The sequence below is a fragment of the Vombatus ursinus genome, unplaced genomic scaffold (genome assembly GCF_900497805.2).
Source record: "Vombatus ursinus unplaced genomic scaffold, bare-nosed wombat genome assembly UNPS02014808.1, whole genome shotgun sequence".
Classification (NCBI taxonomy): Eukaryota; Metazoa; Chordata; class Mammalia; order Diprotodontia; family Vombatidae; genus Vombatus; species Vombatus ursinus.
In genome coordinates, this window is record NW_020954586.1 from 6,777,860 (window position 1) to 6,791,716 (window position 13,857).

Sequence of the window (13,857 nt, forward strand, 5' to 3'; positions counted from 1 at the left end):
GTAATATTTTAAATGAAATATGATGCTCTTAATTTAATGCTTAAGTCAGAATTTATCATACTTTTGGCACTAAGGTAAATTGGGAAAATGTATGGATCTGAAATTTGTTAACTGGGTAACATTAAGCAAGTTACCTCAGTTTATCTCACATGATTGGAAGGTGCCTAATACAATACCTGGCAGAGGGCAGACACTAAAAATGTTAACTACTATTATTATTAGTTCCTTAATTAGTGAAGAGATGCCCGATTTTCTATGTAAGGAAATTTGGAAATGCATTCAACAGGGTTGGAGTCACCTGATTGGTAATGTGCTTGTTTCAAGTTTTAAACATATATATTGTTTCAAATTGGTAAACTTTTGTATTGTTATGTCAATAAGCTTTTTAACAATTTGGATATCATTAAAGTGTGAACTGAAAGAAACTAAAGGACAGTGGAAGAATTGTGTAGAACCAGTTATATTACTTTGTCAGGCCTGCTAACCTTGTCTTATAATGTTTGATAACTGCCAGTTAGAAAATCAGGTATTTCCACCTTTACCTGTAATTTTAAAAAAAGGGCTTATAGCTAAAACAATTTGACTATCACTTGTGAAAGCTGTAAGATTGTTAACTAAGTTATTTGAAGTTACTGTTTTAATGTTAAAACCTAGAATTGTTAATTGATTACCATGTGTGAAAAGGAGGGGATTGGGTAAAAGCCTTATCCAGATTGGTTCTGCCCATTCAAAACAGTTCTCCTTGGGATATGGGGGTCGGCAGGCAGGGGTACCAGGATCAGTCCCTCCCTGGGGTACAAAACAATTCCCCTTATTTTGTAAACTTGCCAAGGTCCCTGGAAACCATCTGTGTGGGCAAGGTCATCTGCCCTGAGAAAAGAACTTGTTTGGGTTGTGGAGATCCTGAACAATGAACTTGGCTTGCTGAGAAGTTTCAAGTTTATGTACAATAGATAGAAATGATTTCTAATGATTGGCTTTTACACCAGGGCAAGTTTAAAATTTGAGAAGGAAAAATGTTGAGAAATCTCTTATGTATGTGAGTTGTGGTAAATCTTTATTTTTTATTGCAACTCCATGGGAGTAAAATTAACTGTATGTGGCTTTAAGCTGTGATTAATGAAACTTGCTGTTTGAGGTAAAAGGCTCTTGGGACTGTAACTAATTTTGTTTTGAGTTTGAATTTGAGCATAGTTGTCTACATTAAATCCGTATCTGAGAGAAATGCCACAAGTTACTCAGAGGGAATGTGATCTTGTACTGTTAACAGGTGGAGGTATGCATCTGGGAAAAAGCCATGAGGACAGTCTTAGCCTCAGTCTAGGATGGGATCCTCCTGCCTCAGTTTCCCCACTGTGTTCCCTTGAGAAGGAATGTTTCCCACCTGACTATTCCTGAGTCTGGCTATGATGTGGAATTGGTACTGCACTATTGGAGAATTGACTCTTATTCGAACAGAGCCAGGGATGTTTCATCCTGTTGTATAGCAAGTTTCTATAACAATATTGAATCTGTTAAATCATAAATGGATACTGGAACATCTCTGAGTTATTATAGTAGGATGCAAGAATAAATGGTTTACAATTGATAGGTATCTAATTCTAGAAAGGGAGGATAGCAAATTTTGAGACACAGGTGTGTATGATTGGCTTCTGAAATTTGTCTCTCATGGAAATTCAAGCTTAGCTACTTATGTGAACCAAAAGTCACCAAGGTATTTAGGTGTGTAATGAAGTTTGTTATTAATTCCTTAGAGAATATGTACAGTCTTTGGCACGTTATCTGTTTTCTTTACAGAAGAAAGGAATCATTGCTCAAACTCCTCCACTGGGGTTTCCTGTGCCCAAGTTCCAGCCTGGTGATTAGATTCTCATCCAGCAGGGAAAGAGGGGAATTGACTCCAGGTGCTACTCACTACAGATACTGCAGTAGGACTAAAGAGAAAGGCTGGACTCACTTATGCCAGAGTGAAAAGACCTGACTACGCCCTGTTTAAATTGCTGAAGCCTGAGATTTTCAGGAGGATGGCTCTATCTGATAAACCTCTAAAAAGCAGAGGGGACTTTTTCTTAGTTCCCCTAAGGAAGTGGGAAAGAAAAGGGGAGAGAATTAGAGCAGGAATTGTCACCACGTGTCTCTTTAAGGGAATATATAAATTTGTGGAGAGCATTTCCTTTTAAAGGGCCAAAGTATTGGATTTAAAACAAAAATGTTTTTAAATGTTTGTCATTAGTGATTATAAATTTGTATCTGATTGGATTTAAGTTTACTGTTCTATAAAAAAAAAATGGTTGTTATGAGATGTGGCATTAGTATTAGTTAATATAATTGTTAAAAGTACTAAGAATAATAAGAGCGATCATTTCTATATGTGATAATATGGAAATGCAATTGATGTTATTTCTAAAACTCTTCGATTGTAAAATTTGAGGGGCCCTTGTGAGGTAGAAATGGTGTTAAAGTAACTCTTGACCTGGAATGGGTCTTTTAGTGATAAAAATGAGATAATTTGAAACTGTTCAATACCTAGTGAGGTATATTTGTTATATGCAATAATTATATTGATATTTAATATGATAGCAGATTTTCATTTGAAATCTTGACTATTATAAAAATATGTGGTGGTTTAAAGTTATAGTTCCAACATATTAATGATGAGATGAATGATTCTCTGTGCAAAGTAATTTGGGAGTACATTCATCTGAAGTGATAATGGGTTGTTTCAAAGTTTATTACAATTGTGGAAATAATTTTATAATGTATGCCCTGTGGTACGAACGTATTTTATTGTGAAAAACTTATGTGTTGATTTGGAATTAATGAAATATTCTCTTCATACTCAATTAGAAATTAAAAAAAAATTTTTTTTTAAACCCAGGCCTTCTTTAGGCTAAAGATTGGGTTTGTTGAGGGTGGGCCATATGGGCTAGGCTCTTAAGGCAGGGACTGGCAAGCGTGGGAAACTTAGGCCCCCCCTCCCCCCATCCACCAAATTCTTTCATTGGGAGTGTCATTGAGTTTGAATCTGGATGTGGCCCGAGGCTATCAGACCAATAAAAAGACAATGATGGGCTAGCATAGATAATAATTAAAAAAAAAAAAGCTAGTCTATAGGGGGAGTGGCCCCAGGAGATGGTTGGACCTGGTGAAGGGGTTCAGAAAGAAAGATTTTTATTGGGTCTGTTTTAAGTTTTTAATATACTGCTTACATATTTCTGAATTTTCTTATGATATAATCTGATAAGCAATTGTATTAGTTATGTTGCTGGAAGGGTAATTTCTTTTATAATCTAGAATGTTGTTAAATTGTGCCTTCAGAGAAAAGAGAAAAAGGAATGGGGCTGTTGGGGTATTCTCTATGATCCCATTTTGTAACATTTCCTTTTAAGTACTGTAATTTAAGAAATGAGAACTTCCAAGTTTTGTCTATGTTTAAAGGGGAAGTTTTAGCTGGGATTATTTGGCTCTCATGAAGTTTAAAATTGTTAACTAAGCTATTTGGAGTTATTGTTTAAGTCAAACACTGGTAAAAGTATTTTGTGTGTGTGTGTGTGAAAAGAAACGGTAATTATGCAAAAAAAAAGGGATTTTGTAAAATCTCATAATTCTTATACAGACATCTTTTGACTAGAGAATTTAGGTAACTAGGAATTTTATGGTAATTAGGAAATTGTAAGCTGTTTTTAAGAAAGGGAGATACTTTTATGAAGAAAATGTTTTGATGAAATCTTTGATATTCTTTTAGAGGGCCTACTAAATGTCTGTAAGAAAATCATGTCCAAACCTACTATGAACTTAGAGTTTCATTCCTGGGTTTGTTGTGTCCTTGGATTGGATTTAACTGGGTGCTTTTAGAGAAATAGTCTCAATGGAAGCAGCATCAGAGATCTAAGGTTAGTGATTAATACTAAAGCATATAAGCTGTAAGTAGGAAAGATCTTACTATTTTCATCTGAATTCATTCCATGGCCTAGCAAGAGTTAAAATTACTGTTTGAACTTATCATATGTATAGGATTCAAGTCCTGAAAGTGTCTCATTCTTTCAGATTAAGAATGGTTAGAGAGTAATAAATAAGCTTGAGAAACAGAGAGGCAAATTTATTTAGAGTAGCAACCTAGGATCTTAGTGGAAATTTGGTTTTACTCAGGATGGTATTAGGAACCAGAACATGTGTAGGAAGTTATGCAAACTACTTAGAGCTCACTTTGGAGATGTTCCGTAATTAAACTATATTCCCACCTGAAACACTGATGAGGGGAATTTGCTGTCTAAGACCTTGGGGACTGTTAATGAACTATTATTCTGAGTCCAACTCCAGGTATAGCTAACAAGGAACTGATTGAGCTGCTGACCCATGACATCAGCAACCTGCAGAGAGGTTTTCAATCTGCACCTACGAGCTGCAAGAGGGTGTACTCATGGGAAGGTCGGGAAAACGGCTTTTCTGCATGGCTGAGGCAGGATTCTCCTGACTCAATTTCCCCACTATGACACCTGGCAGACTTCAAGCCTGGCTCAATGCAGTTGGTCATTATATAACTTCTGCCTGGAATTGACACGAATCCAGGGAAGCCTTGTTCCCTGTTCTTTCATGGCAAATTCCTATAATCATAAGTTTTGTAAGCATAAATATAAAATCTATTAAATAATTGATTCAGGAACATTTGAGGATATTATAGTAAGATTGCAAGTATAAGATTGAGTTATGTGGCCTAGAATTTCCGAATTAAGTATTCAGTCTTGACATCTGTTACGAGTATAGTCTGTATTAAGTCAGGATCCTTTAATTTCTCATAATGGTTATGATGAGTCTGGAGGTTTGGGGGTCAGGCCAGGTCTTTCAGCCAGGGGGGAGTCTGTTGAAGATCAACCATATAGGCCAGGTGATGCCCATGAGGATGAGTGGACATGAGAAAATCTCAGCGTTTAAGTGGAGGGTCTTGGTGGAAACAAATTCTTTGGTTCTTGCTAATTGCAATCAGTGGGATTATTTTGCTCCCTGTATGCCTGCCATGCATAATGCAATTGGTCACCAGGATTGTCCAGGACTCTTTACACAGAATGGTAAGAATTGAAGGAAAGGGAGAAATTAAAATTATGGTATTGAAATCGCAAGGACTGTGGAGAATCTGGAACGAGCTGAGCCGGACGGATTGGATAGAGACTCTCTTGTTGAAGACATATATCAACAATGGTGTGAGGAAACTTCAAAGAGTATCAAATGAGAGGGGGGACTGAGTGAGATGGCTGAAGTTTCCTCAGTACTAAAACTCATAAATTCCCTTTGTACTCCCTGACCTGTGTTCCATCTCCTCTAGCAGGATAAACATTGCAAAGGACTACTAGCCTGACCTCCAGAGGCTTCCTGCTTATCTGTCTTTAGGCAGAACTTCTAAATGGTTATCAAAAGTCCTCCTGATTCTTTGTCTCTAGGCAAAGATTTCCAAATAAGGGTCTTAGAAAGCCACCCTGAAACCCAGCCAGTGGGAAGAAGGGTTCAGGAATGGGGAGGGGGTATCGAGTTAGGATTATAAAACTTTGTTCCCCACTAACAGACTTTGCACTCCCCTGACTGCTGTCACTTGAACGACGAGGGCTGTGCCCTTTCTCATGAGAAAGAATAAAACTCTTTCTGCACACTGACTTTGACTCTGATTTTATTTAGGGTGGTCGCCATTCCCACACACTTCCTTTTCTCTCTCCCTTCCCCCCAGAAGTTATTGCTTAGCATAGTGCTATGTAGTATAGTACCTGCTTAATAAATACGTGTTGATTGATTGATGATTGAAAAGAAAGAGAAAGGATACAGTTAAGCAAAGGTAATTAATACGTTAAACAAATCCAGTGTCACAAGTAATTTTAAGCACCCATAGTCACCCACCTCTGCCAAATATGTATATGTATGTGTGTATATATGTATATATATGCATGCATGTATATATATATACATATATGCGCATGTGTATATATACACACATATATACACACATATATATACATATATATATATATATGTATATATGCTTATATCTCTTCTTTGGGGCCAAACTTGGTCATTATCATTACCCAGCATTTAGTTTTGATTTTTATTGTTCCTTCCATTTATATTGTTGTAGTCATTGTGTGTATTATTTTCCTGGTTCTGCTCACTTCACTTCGCATTAATTCATATAAATTTTTCCATATTTTTCTGTATTCTCCATATTCATTGATTCTTAGAAGCCAATAAAAGATTGTCACTTTTCTACTACCTTTATAAGCGCCCAAAATTTTAGGCAGAGGTTCTGATTTGGTATGAAGCATAACTGCTCAGGTGTTGGGGAAAGAAGGAGATAAGAAGAGATCATTTGGTGGTAATGATGGGGGATATTTGCCCTGGACTCCTAAAAGGAAAAGTCCCTGAACTTTACCACAAATTTCAGGAACCCAGCCCCTGAACCCAGATCCCTGGTGTTCACCCGAGGCACTTGGCCTATCCCAGTCAATAAATCCTATTAACTATTCTTTAGCTTTGGGCTCTCAGCTGCACCTGCACCTGGCCCCACCCCAGGCTACTTGCCACTCCTTAATCCCTTCCAGATCTTCTCACAGACTTTCTGTATAAAATATCAATCTTTCTCCCATTAAATTACTCAGATTCTTAAAATCTGGCCCACTTCTATTGGTGTTACAATAAACTTGACACTTGGACTGAAAGAAGGCTTGAGTGGCTTTTGAGGTAGACTCATGCCCTGTACCCTTGCATTTCAGGGCTCCTAACACCCTTAAATCACAACAGTAATTCAACCAAGAGTGAGAAACCAAGGCTTTGGGGTCCTGGGGAAGCCTTTTATGTGGAGAATAGGGCTGTGAGACCTGATGAAGAGGATAAAAAAGAACCTAAAGACCTAGGGAGGGAGAGTGTTGGGAAGCTTCATACCTTGAGGCATTCTGGCACTGACTGTTCATTCTGAAAGGGTTGTAATTCTCAAGAACTAGAGACATTTCCTGGGACAATGGGAGGGGAACTCAATTAGTTATGCTTAACTGAAGAGGACCTCAAAAGCCTTGAGAAAGACCTTAGGGTTGTGTACCTTGAAGGTAGAGCCTTGATGATAAGCACCTACAATGGTGAGAACTGAGGCACCTGCCAGGGATGGTGTTAAAAAGTGGCAGCTGAGTGAATATTGTTGGGAATTGGCAAAGGGTAACACCTCTGGGAGTTGGAGCAGAGAAGAAACTGGCAAAACCAGTAGTAGGGTGTTGGATCACTGACAAGAGAGAAGGCCAGCGGCAAAGCCATGAGACAAGGAGCCAAAGTGGAGGAGAGGTTAATGAAGGAGGGACTAACAGGGAGCAGCAAGCAGAGGAGTTTATCAAGGGTCAAGGAAGAACAGCCTTAGTGGAGAGGAGGGAACTCCAAGTCAGTTTTCCTTATGTGGGTAGGCCCATCCAGCATAGCATCCAAAGTCATGGGGACTGCTCAGATTTTGGAGAGGGAATTAGCTGATCCATCAGAGAGAAAGGGTCACTTGGCTCTTTAACAAATCTTGAGTTATTTCCTCTTCCTGGAAGTACCACCCAGGTCAGTACTGTAAGTCAAAAGGACTCTACAAGTTCTTCAGAGGAGTCAAGGGCCTGATGGGAAGGGAAGGAGGGTTATTTGACACTTTAGTGAACCCTAAATTATTTTTCCTTACTAAGGGCACTATGTACAGTTATCCATTAAGTTGTGAGGACTATCTAATTAAAGGGATAGGTAGACACCCAAGGGAAAGGAAAGAGGTCTTGATCTTCTATAGGCTTTTAGGTTTCCTTTTCAAGTATGGGCTGGACTCAATGAGATGAGATCCCTTCCAACTTTCAAATTTTTCAGTTCTCTGAACCTGGTTAGATCTCATCACCAAAAGATCACTGAACAGTTCCTGATAATAATAGCTGCACTTAAATAACATGTAAAGGTTTGTTAAATACTTTACAGACATGACCTCTTTCTATCCTTACAACCACCTCAAAAGATAGGTACTGGTTATACTAATACTCCATTTACTTATAGAGATATTGAAGGTCAGAGAGGTTGCCTGACTTGTCCAGAGTCACCCAGCTGGTGTCAGAGGTGGGATGGATAGTGTTGAACAAGTAAACACATCGACTGTGCCATTTCTTAGGAAGGAGACACAGGAGGGCTTCTAGTACCTCTCTCATTAACAGGTTCACTGTTGATCTGGTTAGACAGGAAGACAGGAATGGAGTCATAATAGCGGGTTAAATAAGCTTACTTTATTCTAGTCTAGTCTTCTCGAAGGGAGTTTGCTGATAATGGGAGCTGCAACTCCTACAGCATTCCCTACCAACCCTTCTTGCAGGGGCCAGTGTGAAGGGAGGGGGGCAACTACCCCTCGTTTTCCATGGGGTCAATTGAGACCAGCACAACGTGTGCACTCCCCTAAATCCCCTCAAGCCTCAATGGGGGCCGGTTGAGGCAAACACACAGATTCCCCCTCCCAAGCCTTGATGGGGGCCGATCAAGGCAAGCACAGCATTCAGCCTGCACATTTCCCCCTATGGGGGTCCCCAGTCACTGATCAGTGCCCACTTGCTTTATAGGGCAACAAAGAAGGCATATTGCCAGCATTAGCCTCAAAATTTTACATCACTTCACCCCTGTATCTACTGTGCAAACATGGTAGAAACTGTTTTGAGCCATGATCGTGAGAATTCATATCGAACACAGAGGAAGTAGAGATTGGTATGGCTATGGATCCTGGGAAGAAAACTCTAAGAAAGAATAACAAAAAAATCTACTTTACACACACTAAAATTCACCTTACTTGCAGATAGCAACCCAGAGCTTATGGACTCCCTATCTAGCACTCTTTATACTACTCCATGAAGCTTCTCAATTAGATCCACATGATTCTTTCAAGAGGTGCCTCAATACTACTTCTGTGCTATAGGAGTCATGGATAGGATCTTCCTGAACAGCATGGTACTGTATGAAGTGGGTTGGTTCTGGAATCGGGAGACCTGGCCCTGACGAATTCTACCTCTGGGCCCTTGGGCAAGTCACTGAAACGCCCCATTTTCTTGGTTTCTTCTTGGTTTCCTCATCTGTAAATTGAGGTTTGGACTAGATGTCCCTTCCAGCATCAAATCTAGGGTCGATGAGTCTATCACCCCCACAGAAATCAGTGACTTGCCCAAAGTCACACAGATAGGAGGTAGCTGAATTGAGGTTTAAAGTCAACACTTTGATCCCACATCTGGGGTCTTGATATTCAAGCACAACCGAACAGTTGCACCACGGTGACTATTTGTCCGATGATGCCAGAAGACCTAGTTTTCCTAAGGTTTTCCCAACCCATACTTATTCTTCTTGGTTTTTTTTCCCCTTTTATTTTAAATTAACAGACATCTATTTTCTCTCTCATTCTCTTTCCCCATTAAAGCAGCAACAATAGAATAAAAAATAGAACAAAAAATGATATCCTTGCAACAAATATACAAACTTAAGCAAAATAAATTTTTGCATTGGCCAAATGCATTCATCGAATTTATCCAGAATTAGGTGTTAATTGTTCAAGAAAACAGCAATGTCCTGGTGAGTCAAAGGAAGCTTTGAAACCCCTTAGTTGTGCTTTGTTTGAGAAGAGGGCAAGATTAGGGTAGGGCAGTTTAATTGCTAATGCAATTAAAAACAAACAAAAAAAAAAGAATCCAACCTTAGATACCTACTTGGTCCAAGGATTCTTAACTTGGGGCTCATTATTTAGATTTTGATGGCTTAGAATGAATGTAAAGAATAATTGTGGGACAGCTAGGTGGCACAGTGGTTAGAGCTTTGGCTTTGGAATCAGGAACACCTGAGTTCAAATCTGGCCTCAGATGTTTGCCACTCACTAGCTGTGTGACCCTGGGCAAGTCACTTAACCCGGTTGCCTCCCCCAAAAAGAGTAATTGTTTTCTGCTCAGGCCAGAAACTCTGAAGGTCTTCCCCTCTCAGATTAATATATTTGTGATGGTAAACTAGGCCATCTTTTATCTCAATTCTTTTTTTTTTTGTCTCAATTCTTACCTAGTCCTTAGTCACTGAATGGTCATTGCCTCAGACAAACTGAGACCCGGGAAAGACTTTAATTTATTAATTAATTACTTTTTTTATTAATAAATTTATTTATTTTTAGTTTTCAACATTTACTTCCACAAGATTTAAGTTCCAAATTTTCACCCCATCTCACCTCTCCCCCACCCCAAGATGGCATGCATTCTGAATACCCCTTCCCCTAGTCTGCCTTCTATCTACCTGTAGGGCCGGATAGATTTCTGTACCCCATTTCCTTTATTTCTTATTTCCCAGTTGCATGTGAAAACATTTCTTTTTAAACATATGTTTTTAAAACTTTGGGTTCCAAATTTTCTCCCTTCCTCCCTCCCTACCCACCCTCATTGAAAAAGCAAGCAACTCAATACAGGTTATACATGTGCAGTTATGCAAAACACTTCCATAGTAGACATACTGTGAAAAACTAACTCTATTTCCCTTAATCCTATCCCCCCCCCATTTATTCTATTCTTTCTTTTGACCCTGTCCCTCCTCAGAAGTATTTGCTTCTGATTACCCTCTTAACCAATCTTCCTTCCTCTCTATCATCCCCCTACTATCTTGTCCCCTCCCCCCTCATTTTCCTATAGGGTAAGACAGATTTCCATACCCAATTGAGTGTGTATGTTATTCCCTCCTTAAGCCAAATCCAATGAGAATAAGATTCACTCATTCCCTCTCACCTCCCCCTGTTTCCCCTCCACTGTAAGAGCCTTTTCTTTTGTTTTTTTGTGAGATAATTTACCCTGTTCTACCTCTTCCGTTCTCCTTCTCCTAGTATAATCCTCTCTCACCCCTTAATTTTATTCTCCAGATATGACCCCTTCATCTTCAACTCACCCTGTGCCCTCTATCTATCTATCTATCTATCTATCTATCTATCTATCTATCTATCTATCTATCTCTCTCTCTATCTATCTATATACATACATATAATTTTTTTCCCTCCAACTACCCTAATACTGACAAAGGTCTCATGAGTTACAAATGTCATTTTTCCACGTAGGAATGTAAACAGTTCAACCTTAATAAGTCTCTTATGATTTCTCTTTCCTGTTTACCTCTTCATGTTCTACTTGAGTATTGTATTTGAAAGTCAAATTTTCTATTCAGCTCTGGTCTTTTCATCAAGAATGCTTGAAAGTCCTCTATTTCACTGAATGACCATTTTTTTCCCCTGAAGGATTATACTCAGTTTTGCTGGGTAGGTGATTTTTGATTGTAATCCTATCTCCTTTGCCCTCCGGAATATTATATTCCATGCCCTGCGGTCCCTTAATGTAGAAGCTGCTAAATCTTGTGTAAACCTGATTGTGTTTCCACAATACTTGAATTGTTTCTTTCTGGCTGCTTGTAATATTTTCTCCTTGACCTGGGAACTCTGGAATTTGGCTACAATATTCCTAGGAGTTTTCCTTTGGGGATCTCTTTCAGGAGGGGATAGGTGGATTCTTTCCATTTCTATTTTGCCCTCTGGTTCTAAAATATCAGGGCAATTTTCCTGGATAATTTCTTGAAAGATGATGTCTAGGCTCTTTTTTTGATCATGGCTTTCAGATAGTCCAATAATTTTTAAATTCTCTCTTCTGGATCTATTTTCCAGGTCAGTTGTTTTTCCAATGAGATATTTCACATTGTTTTCTAATTTTTCATTCTTTTGGATTTGTTTTACAGTGTCTTGATTTCTCATAAAGTCACTAGCTTCCAATTGCTCTATTCTAATTTTTAAGGAAGTATTTTCTTCAGTAATCTTTTGGACTTCCTTTTCCATTTGGCCAATTTTGCTTTTTAGGGCATTCTTCTCCTCTTTGGCTTTTTGGACGTCTTTTGCCATTTGGGTTAGGCTATTTTTTAAGGTGTTTTTTCTTCAGTATTTTTTTTTGGGTCTCATTTAGCAAGCTGTTGACTTGTTTTTCATGATTTTCTTTCATCACTCTCAGTTTTTCCTCTACTTCTCTTACTTGCTTCTCAAAATCCCTTTTGAGCTCTTCCAAGGCCTGGGACTGATTCATATTCTTCTTGGAGGCTTTGGATGTAGGAGCTTTGATCTGTTGTCTTCTTCTGGTTGTATGTTTTGATCTTCTTGGTCATCAAAGTAAGAATATAGTCTGACTCTTTTTGCACTGCTTGCTCATGATCCCGGCCAAATACTTGAGTTTTAAACTCTTTGTTAAGGTAAGAGTGTGCTTCCAATGTGGAGAATGTACTATCCCAAGCTTCAGGGGTTTGTACAGCCATTTTCAGAGATACTTCTAGGGACTTGAAAAGTGTCAGTTCTTCCAAGGTGCTATGATAAGGGGCGAGGTGTTTCCTCTCCACTGCTACAACAAGCTCCACCATGCCAGCACTCCTCCTCACCCCAGGACCGCCCCTCAGAACTGTGACCCAGATTCAAGCATGGGCAAAGCAAGAGATTCCTGCCTAAGCACTGGCAAAAAGATCCCTGCAATCCCCTTGTGATCATCCACTCAATTCACCCTCAGTCTGTGCACCGGGACCTCAGGAGGCAGCTGTGGCCTGTGCTTGGGACTTGTGGCTGAGACCTAGCTTCTCTCTCACCGTAGTTACAGGCTTTTCCCACTGACCTTTTAAGTTGTCTTTGGTGTTTGTGGGTTGAGAAGTCTGGAAACTGTCACAGCTGCCTTTGATTCAGCCCTCTGAGGCCTGCGCCCATGCCAAATTGCGCTCCTCTCCCCTCCCGGCGCGATACACCTTTCTGATCAACCATCCAGGTTGTCTTGGGCTGGAAATTTGTTTCGCTCTGTCTTTTTGTGGGTTCTGCTGCTCTAGGATTTGTTTAGAGCCATTTTTTACAGGTATTTGGAAGGGTTTGGGGGAGAGCTCAAGCAAGTCACTGCTTTCCCTCCGCCATCTTGGCTCCACCTCTGAAAGACCTTAATTTAGAAAGGCCAAGGTCACCCACTGCATCCTGGGCCATAACTGGACTTTTGTCTTGACACTGGACTTGGATGACTCTGGAGAAGAGAATGGAACTGATGACTTTGTGCACCAGTGCCTCTCTTAAATCCAGTTCATTCAAAAGTCAAGACGTGACTTCATGATGTCTTTGAAATGAGGAACAAACAACACCATGCTTCCTCTTAGGCAAAGCGGAAGCCTTTCCAAGAAAAGGGAGGGTTGGTTGGGAGCTAGAGTTGGCCATCGATGGGGGCCCCAACAGCGAAAGAAAGAGAAACCAGCCATATGGAATCAAGAAGCAGGCTAGACAAGACTGAGGCCAGCAAACTGGGTTGAGGTGCCAGGTGATGTGAAAAAGATTGGGTGAGTTAGAGCGCATTGGCATTAAGCAGTCTGGACACTGTAGGATCGTCCTGCGTCTGGTACTTGAGGGCGGAGTCAGTAAGTCCTTCTACCTCCTGACTGTGGGACCTCAGTCAACTTCTCTGGTCCTCAAGGTAGTCCTTAAGGTTGGAATGAACCTTAAGGTTCCCTGGTGGAAGGAGCGCTCACTGCTGCCAAAATCACCAGTTCTGCCTAAATTCTCAGAGTTGTGTTGTTGTTCAGTTGGTTCAGTCACATCTGACTCTTCAGGACCCCATTTGGGCTTTCCTGGCAAAGGTACTGGAGTGATTTGCCATTTCCTTTTCCAGCTCATTTTACAGATGAGGAAACTGAGGCAAGCAGGGTTAAGTGACTTGCCCAGGGTCATATAGTTGGTAAAGTGTCTGAGGCAGCATTTGAATTCAGGTCTTCCTGACTCCAGGCCCAGCATTCTTTCACTTTTCCACCTCTACCCTACCACGAGATAATTTC